Source organism: Panulirus ornatus, chromosome 46 (assembly GCF_036320965.1).
Source record: "Panulirus ornatus isolate Po-2019 chromosome 46, ASM3632096v1, whole genome shotgun sequence".
NCBI lineage: Eukaryota > Metazoa > Arthropoda > Malacostraca > Decapoda > Palinuridae > Panulirus > Panulirus ornatus.
The window spans coordinates 18,393,829-18,404,647 of record NC_092269.1 but is presented as its reverse complement, the minus strand read 5'-3'; the positions used below and the strand labels follow the sequence as shown (position 1 = coordinate 18,404,647).

Sequence of the window (10,819 nt, the reverse complement as noted above, 5' to 3'; positions counted from 1 at the left end):
TACAACATTGTTGAAACCACTATTCCTTCAAACATACCCATTTTTGCTTTCCGAGATAATGTTCTCGACTTCCACACATTCTTCAAGGCTTACAGGATTTCCTCCCCCTCCCCCTCCCTATGATCCACTTCCGCTTCCATGGTTCCATCCGCTGCCAGATCCACTCCCAGATATCTAAAACACTTTACTTCCTCCAGTTTTTCTCCATTCAAACTTACCTCCCAATTGACTTGACATTCAACCCTACTGTACCTAATAACCTTGCTCTTATTCACCTTTACTCTTAACTTTCTTCTTTCACACAGTTTACCAAACTCAGTCACCAGCTTCTGCAGTTTCTTACATGAAACAGCCACCAGCGCTGTATCATCAGCGAACAACAACTGACTCACTTCCAAAGCTCTCTCATCTACAACAGACTGCATACTTGCCCCTCTTTCCAAAACTCTTGCATTCACCTCCACAACAACCCCATCCATAAGCAAATTAAACAACCATGGAGACATCACACACCCCTGCCGCAAACCTACATTCACTGAGAACCAATCATTTTCCTCTCTTCCTACACGTAAACATGCCTTACATCCTTGATAAAAACTTTTCACTGCTTCTAACAAGTTGCCTCCCACACCATATATTCTTAAAACCTTCCACAGAGCATCTCTATCAACTCCATCATATTCCTTCTCCAGATCTCATATATGCTACATACAAATCCATTTGTTTTTCTAAGTATATCTCACATACATTCTTCAAAGCAAACACCTGATCCACACATCCTCTACCACTTCTGGAACCACGCTGCTCTTCCCCAATGTGATGCTCTGTACATGCCTTCACCCTCTCAATCAATATCCTCCCATATAATTTACCAGGAATACTCAACAAACTTATACCTCTGTAATTTGAGCACTCACTCTTATCCCCTTTGACTTTGTACAATGGCACTATGCAATCAATCCGCCAATCCTCAGGCACCTCACCATGAATCATATATACATTAAATAAACTTACCAATACAGTCACCTCCTTTTTTAATAAATTCCACTGCAATACAATCCAAACCTGCTGCCTATCCGACTTTCATCTTCCGTAAACCTTTTACTACCTCTTCTCTATTTACCAAATCATTTTCCTAACCCTCTCACTTTTCACACCACCTCGACCAAAACACCCTATATCTGCCACTCTATCATCAAACACATTCAACAAACCTTCAAAATACTCACTTCATCTCCTCACATCACCACTACTTGTCATCACCTCCCCATTAGCCCCCTTCACTAAAGTTCCCCTTTGCTCCCTTGTCTTACGCATTTTATCTACCTCCTTCCAGAACATCTTTTTATTCTCCCTGAAATTTGATGATACTCTCTCACCCCAACTCTCATTTGCCCTGTTTTTCACCTCTTGCGCCATTCTCTTGACCTCCTGCCGCTTTCTTTTATACCTCTCCAACTCATTTGCATTTTTTCCTTGCAAAAATCGTTCAAATGCCTCTCTCTTCTCTTTCACTATATATATATATATATATATATATATATATATATATATATATATATATATATATATATATATATATATATATATATATATATATGTATATATATATATATATATATATATATATATATATATATATATATATATATATATATATTCCTTCTTTCTTTCAAACTATTCGCCATTTCCCGCGTTAGAAAGGTAGCGTTAAGAACAAAGGGCTGGTCTTCTGAGGGAATATCCTCATCTGGCCCCCTTCTCTGTTTCTTCTTTTGGAAAATTAAAATAAAAACAAGAGGGGAGGATTTCCAGCCCCCAACTCCCTCCCCTTTTAGTCGCCATCTACGACACGCAGGGAATACGTGGGAAATATTCTTTCTCCCCTATCCCCAGGGATAATATATATATATATATATATATATATATATATATATATATATATATATATATATATATATATATATATATATATATATATAATTTTTTTTTTTTTTTTTTTTTTTCAAACTATTCGCCATTTCCCGCGTTAGCGAGGTAGCGTTAAGAACAGAGAATTGGACCACAGGGAATATCCTCACCTGGCCCCCTTCTCTGTTCCTTCTTTTGGAAAATTAAAAAAAAGATTAAGAGGGGAGGATTTCCAGCCCCCCGCTCCCTCCCCTTTTAGTCGCCTTCTACGACACGCAGGGAATACGTGGGAAGTATTCTTTCTCCCCTATCCCCAGGGATAATATATATATATATATATATGTATATATATATATATATATATATATATATATATATATATATATATATATATATATATATATATATATATATATATATATATATATATATATATATATATATATATATATATGGTATATATATATATATATGGTAAATTATATGGGAGGGTATTGATTGAGAGGGTGAAGGCATGTACAGAGCATCAGATTGGGGAAGAGCAGTGTGGTTTCAGAAGTGGTAGAGGATGTGTGCATCAGGTGTTTGCTTTGAAGAATGTATGTGAGAAATACTTAGAAAAGCAAATGGATTTGTATGTAGCATTTATGGATCTGGAGAAGGCATATGATAGAGTTGATAGAGATGCTCTGTGGAAGGTATTAAAAATATATGGTGTGGGAGGACAGTTGTTAGAAGCAGTGAAAAGTTTTTATCAAGGATGTAAGGCATGTGTACGTGTAGGAAGAGAGGAAAGTGATTGGTTCTCAGTGAATGTAGGTTTGCGGCAGGGGTGTGTGATGTCTCCATGGTTGTTTAATTTGTTTATGGATGGGGTTGTTAGGGAGATAAATGCAAGAGTTTTGGAAAGAGGGGCAAGTACGAAGTCTGTTGGGGATGAGAGAGCTTGGGAAGTGAGTCAGTTGTTGTTCGCTGATGATACAGCGCTGGTGGCTGATTCATGTGAGAAACTGCAGAAGCTGGTGACTGAGTTTGGTAAAGTGTGTGGAAGAAGAAAGTTAAGAGTAAATGTGAATAAGAGCAAGGTTATTAGGTACAGTAGGGTTGAGGGTCAAGTCAATTGGGATGTGAGTTTGAATGGAGAAAAACTCGAGGAAGTGAAGTGTTTTAGATATCTGGGAGTGGATCTGGCAGCGGATGGAACCATGGAAGCGGAAGTGGATCATAGGGTGGGGGAGGGGGCGAAAATTCTGGGGGCCTTGAAGAATGTGTGGAAGTCGAGAACATTATCTCGGAAAGCAAAAATGGGTATGTTTGAAGGAATAGTGGTTCCAACAATGTTGTATGGTTGCGAGGCGTGGGCTATGGATGGAGTTGTGCGCAGGAGGATGGATGTGCTGGAAATGAGATGTTTGAGGACAATATGTGGTGTGAGGTGGTTTGATCGAGTGAGTAACGTAAGGGTAAGAGAGATGTGTGGAAATAAAAAGAGCGTGGTTGAGAGAGCAGAAGAAGGTGTTTTGAAGTGGTTTGGGCACATGGAGAGGATGAGTGAGGAAAGATTGACCAAGAGGATATATGTGTCGGAGGTGGAGGGAACAAGGAGAAGAGGGAGACCAAATTGGAGGTGGAAAGATTGAGTGAAAAAGATTTTGTGTGATCTGGGCCTGAAAATGCAGGAGGGTGAAAGGAGGGCAAGGAATAGAGTGAATTGGAGCGATGTGGTATACCGGGGTTGACGTGCTGTCAGTGGATTGAATCAAGGCATGTGAAGCGTCTGAGGTAAACCATGGAAAGCTGTGTAGGTATGTATATTTGCGTGTGTGGACGTATGTATATACATGTGTATGGGGCGGGTTGGGCCATTTCTTTCGTCTGTTTCCTTGCGCTACTTCGGAAACGCGGGAGACAGCGACAAAGTATAAAAAAAAAATATATATATATGTATGACTCACGGTGAGGTGCCTGAGGATTGGCGGAATGCGTGCATAGTGCCATTGTACAAAGGCAAAGGGGATAAGAGTGAGTGCTCAAATTACAGAGGTATAAGTTTGTTGAGTATTCCTGGTAAATTATATGGGAAGGTATTGATTGAGAGGATGAAAGCATGTACAGAGCATCAGATTGGGGAAGAGCAGTGTGGTTTCAGAAGTGGTAGAGGATGTGTGGATCAGGTGTTTGCTTTGAAGAATGTATGTGAGAAATACTTAGAAAAGCAAATGGATTTGTATGTAGCATTTATGGATCTGGAGAAGGCATATGATAGAGTTGATAGAGATGCTCTGTGGAAGGTATTAAGAATATATGGTGTGGGAGGCAAGTTGTTAGAAGCAGTGAAAAGTTTTTATCGAGGATGTAAGGCATGTGTACGTGTAGGAAGAGCGGAAAGTGATTGGTTCTCAGTGAATGTAGGTTTGCGGCAGGGGTGTGTAATGTCTCCATGGTTGTTTAATTTGTTTATGGATGGAATTGTTAGGGAGGTGAATGCAAGAGTTTTGGAAAGAGGGGCAAGTATGAAGTCTGTTGGGGATGAGAGAGCTTGGGAAGTGAGTCAGTTGTTGTTCGCTGATGATACAGCGCTGGTGGCTGATTCATGTGAGAAACTGCAGAAGCTGGTGACTGAGTTTGGTAAAGTGTGTGAAAGAAGAAAGTTAAGAGTAAATGTGAATAAGAGCAAGGTTATTAGGTACAGTATGGTTGAGGGTCAAGTCAATTGGGAGGTGAGTTTGAATGGAGAAAAACTCGAGGAAGTGAAGTGTTTTAGATATCTGGGAGTGGATCTGGCAGCGTATGGAACCATGGAAGCGGAAGTGGATCATAGGGTGGGGGAGGGGGCGAAAATTCTGGGAGCCTTGAAGAATGTGTGGAAGTCGAGAACATTATCTCGGAAAGCAAAAATGAGTATGTTTGAAGGAATAGTGGTTCCAACAATGTTGTATGGTTGCGAGGCGTGGGCTATGGATAGAGTTGTGCGCAGGAGGATGGATGTGCTGGAAATGAGATGTTTGAGGACAATGTGTGGTGTGAGGTGGTTTGATCGAGTAAGTAACGTAAGTGTAAGAGAGATGTGTGGAAATAAAAAGAGCGTGGTTGAGAGAGCAGAAGAGGGTGTTTTGAAATGGTTTGGGAACATGGAGAGAATGAGTGAGGAAAGATTGACCAAGAGTATATATGTGTCGGAGGTGGAGGGAACAAGGAGAAGAGGGAGATCAAATTGGAGGTGGAAAGATGAAGTGAAAAAGATTTTGTGTGATCTGGGCCTGAAGATGCAGGAGGGTGAAAGGAGGGCAAGGAATAGAGTGAATTGGAGCGATGTGGTATACCGGGGTTGACGTGCTGTCAGTGGATTGAATCGGGGCATGTGAAGCGTCTGGGGTAAACCATGGAAAGCTGTGTAGGTATGTATATTTTGCGTGTGTGGACGTATGTATATACATGTGTATGGGAGTGGGTTGGGCCATTTCTTTCGTCTGTTTCCTTGCGCTACCTCGGAAACGCGGGAGACAGCGACAAAGTATAAAAAAAAAAATATATATATGTATGACTCACGGTGAGGTGCCTGAGGATTGGCGGAATGCGTGCATAGTGCCATTGTACAAAGGCAAAGGGGATAAGAGTGAGTGCTCAAATTACAGAGGTATAAGTTTGTTGAGTATTCCTGGTAAATTATATGGGAAGGTATTGATTGAGAGGATGAAAGCATGTACAGAGCATCAGATTGGGGAAGAGCAGTGTGGTTTCAGAAGTGGTAGAGGATGTGTGGATCAGGTGTTTGCTTTGAAGAATGTATATGAGAAATACTTAGAAAAGCAAATGGATTTGTATGTAGCATTTATGGATCTGGAGAAGGCATATGATAGAGTTGATAGAGATGATATGTGGAAGGTATTAAGAATATATGGTGTGGGAGGCAAGTTGTTAGAAGCAGTGAAAAGTTTTTATCGAGGATGTAAGGCATGTTTACGTGTAGGAAGAGAGGAAAGTGATTGGTTCTCAGTGAATGTAGGTTTGCGGCAGGGGTGTGTAATGTCTCCATGGTTGTTTAATTTGTTTATGGATGGAATTGTTAGGGAGGTGAATGCAAGAGTTTTGGAAAGAGGGGCAAGTATGAAGTCTGTTGGGGATGAGAGAGCTTGGGAAGTGAGTCAGTTGTTGTTCGCTGATGATACAGCGCTGGTGGCTGATTCATGTGAGAAACTGCAGAAGCTGGTGACTGAGTTTGGTAAAGTGTGTGAAAGAAGAAAGTTAAGAGTAAATGTGAATAAGAGCAAGGTTATTAGGTACAGTATGGTTGAGGGTCAAGTCAATTGGGAGGTGAGTTTGAATGGAGAAAAACTCGAGGAAGTGAAGTGTTTTAGATATCTGGGAGTGGATCTGGCAGCGTATGGAACCATGGAAGCGGAAGTGGATCATAGGGTGGGGGAGGGGGCGAAAATTCTGGGAGCCTTGAAGAATCTGTGGAAGTCGAGAACATTATCTCGGAAAGCAAAAATGAGTATGTTTGAAGGAATAGTGGTTCCAACAATGTTGTATGGTTGCGAGGCGTGGGCTATGGATAGAGTTGTGCGCAGGAAGATGGATGTGCTGGAAATGAGATGTTTGAGGACAATGCGTGGTGTGAGGTGGTTTGATCGAGTAAGTAACGTAAGTGTAAGAGAGATGTGTGGAAATAAAAAGAGCGTGGTTGAGAGAGCAGAAGAGGGTGTTTTGAAATGGTTTGGGAACATGGAGAGAATGAGTGAGGAAAGATTGACCAAGAGGTTATATGTGTCGGAGGTGGAGGGAACAAGGAGAAGAGGGAGATCAAATTGGAGGTGGAAAGATGAAGTGAAAAAGATTTTGTGTGATCGGGGCCTGAAGATGCAGGAGGGTGAAAGGAGGGCAAGGAATAGAGTGAATTTGAGCGATGTGGTATACCGGGGTTGACGTGCTGTCAGTGGAGTGAATCAGGGCATGTGAAGCGTCTGGGGTAAACCATGGAAAGCTGTGTAGGTATGTATATTTTGCGTGTGTGGACGTATGTATATACATGTGTATGGGAGTGGGTTGGGCCATTTCTTTCGTCTGTTTCCTTGCGCTACCTCGCAAACGCGGGAGACAGCGACAAAAAAAAAAATATATATATATATATATATATATATATATATATATATATATATATATATATATATATATATTTATATGTATATATTTATGAATATATATATCATACAAACCTCCAGCTGCCAGGATCGAGCCCGGGACCCCTGTGTAAGAGGCGGGGATGCTAACTGCTAGGTTATGGGCCTGTCTGATAGGATATAACTGTTCGAATGCTATGTACTCGAATACCCTTCGTCCCACTTTGATGAGCAAACTCTTTCACAAAGGTCCCGAGTTCGATCCTGGCTGTTGGAGGTTTGTATGTTTTATGAAGGTGCGCGTTTCTGTGAACTATATTCGTATTCGTATACCTCCGCGTTGTACAGTTTAGTTTGGTAGAATGCTATCTGCCGGCTATGTGCGCATGTTGGGAAATAACCGGTGTAGACTCCGTTGCTCACCAACGTGAGAGGAAGGGTATTCGATTGCAAAGTATTCGGACAGTTATTTCCTATTAGACAGGCCCATAACCTAGCGGTTAGTATTCCCGCCTCTTGCACAAGGGTCCCGGGTTCGATCCTGGCTGTAGGAGGTTTGTATGTTCTATGAAGGTGCGCGTTTCTATGCAGCATATTCGCATATATATGTATATATATATATATATATATACGTATTTATACATATATATATATATATATATATATATATATATATATATATATATATATATATATATATATATATATATATATATATATATATATATATATATATATATATATATATATATATATATGTATATATATATTTATATATATATATATATATATATATATATATATATATATATATATATATATATATATATATATATATATATATATATATATATATATATATATATATATATATATATATATATATATATATATATATATATATATATATATATATATATATATATATATATAATCAGTCAACACCTTCTGCAGTTTCTCTCCCGAAACACACACTTGCGTTGTATCATCAGCGAACGACTGACTCACTTCCCAAGCCCTCTAATGCACAATAGACTACATACTTAACCCTCTCTCCAAATCTCTTATGGAGTTTTATGCTGAAAAAGAGGCTGGAGTTTGGAAATCCATTGTTTATACAGAAGGAAATATGTAAGTATCTGTATTTGACGAGGAAACATTGTCAGCCGGCATTGATGGATTACGGATTAACTGACAGTGTGCATAATAGGTCCTCTTAAATGTGAAAGTGCTGGGAGAGGCAGCTAATTAATTACCTGTTGAAGGCGAGTGTCATGTATTGCTGAGGTTTTTGGAGAAGGAGAAATGATGGGCGTGAGAAAATTGTGGTGAGGGGAAGCGAGCTTGGAAAAGAGATCTTTGTGAAATATACTAGAAAGGAATGAGTGTAAATTGGTGGACGTTGATTGTAGTAGACGAAGCCTGGGGATTAGGTGAGGAATGAGAGATATTCAAGAAAGAGGCACATCATTTATGGCAGAGATGTTTGTGGTATGCTGCTGGTGGGTGTTGGATGGATGAGGAAGGATAACGTATTGTGGGATAAAGAGGTAATGTTGGTTGTGAAGGGGTAAAGATATGTTAATGGGATGTACCTATAAGGAAGGAGTGCAAGTGTCTGGAATATTTAACAGAGAAAGCTGTCAGAGTTCAAGAAGAATGTGCTGGGGATTAGAAAGTGTTCAAATGTAAGCAGGGTGAGTGAGTACCAGCAAATTTCAGGGAGAATAAGATGTTTTGGAAGGAAGTTGATCGTGAGAAAAACAAGAAAACTTATGGGATCAATAGTGAGGAAGGCAAATGTGGAAGTGATGAAGTGAGGAGATGGAATGAGTAGCTTGAGGAATTTTTTGATATGTTTGATGATATGGTGGCTGATGTAGAAAGCTTGTGTCGGGGTGGCGTGGAATGTGAGAATCATGGAGAATGGTTCAGAAGAAAGATGTGATGGAACACTTACGTAGGATGAAATATGGCAAGGCGGTGGGAGCGGATGGTAGTTGAAGTTGAATTTCTCAAGAATATGACGTTACTGTGTTGTTGATAGTTTAATCAGGATTTTCTGGAGAGAGAACTTTGCACCTGTGTTGCCCTTTGGTTAACAAGTTAACATAGTATTTGCAAAAAGATCATAATTTGTTAAATTCTACACCCATACACAGTGCTTACGTCAATCCAATCACTTGATGGAAGAAATTCGAAGGTGAAGTTGAGAGCGTTAGCTATAGTCCTGAACAATAGTCCATCAGGTCCCTTATAGTTCTTGACGCTGATGCCATCAGAGGTTCTCTCCTCATACTCGATAAAGAAGGGTGGCCAAGGCAGTCCGGTAACACTCACCGTCTCACCGTGAAAGCTGTGTTTATTCAACTGATCCTTGAACATTTTGAATCAGTATGATACCTTTTTACTGCGTATATTTTCATACTGTTATTTAAAACATATGGGATCAAAAATATAATTAGAAACTATAATCTTAACATATAATGTATTCTTACTTTGTCCTATAATCTGGTGATTCGAAAACAGTTAATGTTCAATACGCTTCCATTGCTGTTGAAAAAATCAAAATATGGATAAAATTTTTGAAAGATTCTAATTTGGAATCTTTTTCAGTGCTTGGCTAATGTGATAAGTAATTTGTTGTTTAATCCGTTGTGAAACGAAAAATTCCGTACTGATTCTGACTTCAGGACTACTAGAAGGCATGATATATAGATGAACAGAAAATGTTCGTTCATACTTATTGAATTTTTGTGGGAAAAATGTCCGATGAGGAGAGGTGGTGAGGCCTCGGGCTGGGGTCCAGGAAGCAACACGCACCGTCTCTGCACCTCTGGGACCGTACGGCAAGTGACAATACATTACACACCTGTTGGGTGAGTACGACATGTGACAGTACACCACACACCTGTGGGTTGAGAACGGCAAGTGACAATACACTACACACCTGTTGGGTGAGTACGACATGTGACAGTACACCACACACCTGTGGGGTGAGTATGGTATGTGACAGTACACCACACACCTGTAGGGTAAGTACGGCATGTGGCAGTACACTACACGCCTGTAGGGTGTGGACAGCGTGTGGTAGTACACCACACACCTCTGGGGTGAGTAAGGCATGTGGCAGAATACCACACACCTGTGGGGGTGAGTACGGCATGTGGTAGTACACCACACACTTGTGGCGTGAGTACGACATGTGGCAGTACACCACACATCTCTGTGGTGAAGTTCTCTGTTAGATAAACTATCTCTGGAATACTTGGATATTTTCAAGAAATTCTTATAATCTTTATTATCATTGCTACATCATAACGATAATATCATCGTTATTATCAATATCATTTCAAAGATCGTACACCATGTGTTGGAAATTCAAGGACCTGGGGTCATTCTATGGTGTGAGGTGGTTGGTGGATATCAGGAACACCAGAGCATGAGGGAGGTATGGTAGTTGCGCAGTCTGATTGTAAAAGCCGACCAGGATGAACTAAAATGGTAAGGACATTTCGAGATGATTAGCGAAGGATGTGGATGATATGTATGTCAGAAGTGGAGGACGCAGAGAGGAACGGACTAAAACGCTAAACATTCTGGTCAAAATTGTCCAGTGGATAACATTTGTATTTGGATCAAATGTGATGTACACGGAGGCTGCAGACTGTCACTGGGTTGAACCAGAGTATATGAAACTCATGGGGCAGTTTGTGGGCCTTGGCTATGATTTGCTGGTTCTGCTTTCGGTAATTTATATATTACAATTAGAAAATAGACGTGAGCAG

The 10,819-nt window shown here is 40.1% G+C and overlaps 1 protein-coding gene and 1 pseudogene across 1 annotated transcript in view; one reads left to right on the top strand and one right to left on the bottom strand.

Annotated features, from left to right (window-relative positions):
• LOC139763381 (lipase member H-like) overlaps positions 1-9,416 on the bottom strand; it is a 31,206-nt pseudogene extending 21,790 nt beyond the window's left edge.
• LOC139763325 (ionotropic receptor 21a-like) overlaps positions 1-10,819 on the top strand; it is a 638,186-nt gene that overhangs the window by 154,460 nt on the left and 472,907 nt on the right. The window lies entirely within an intron of this gene.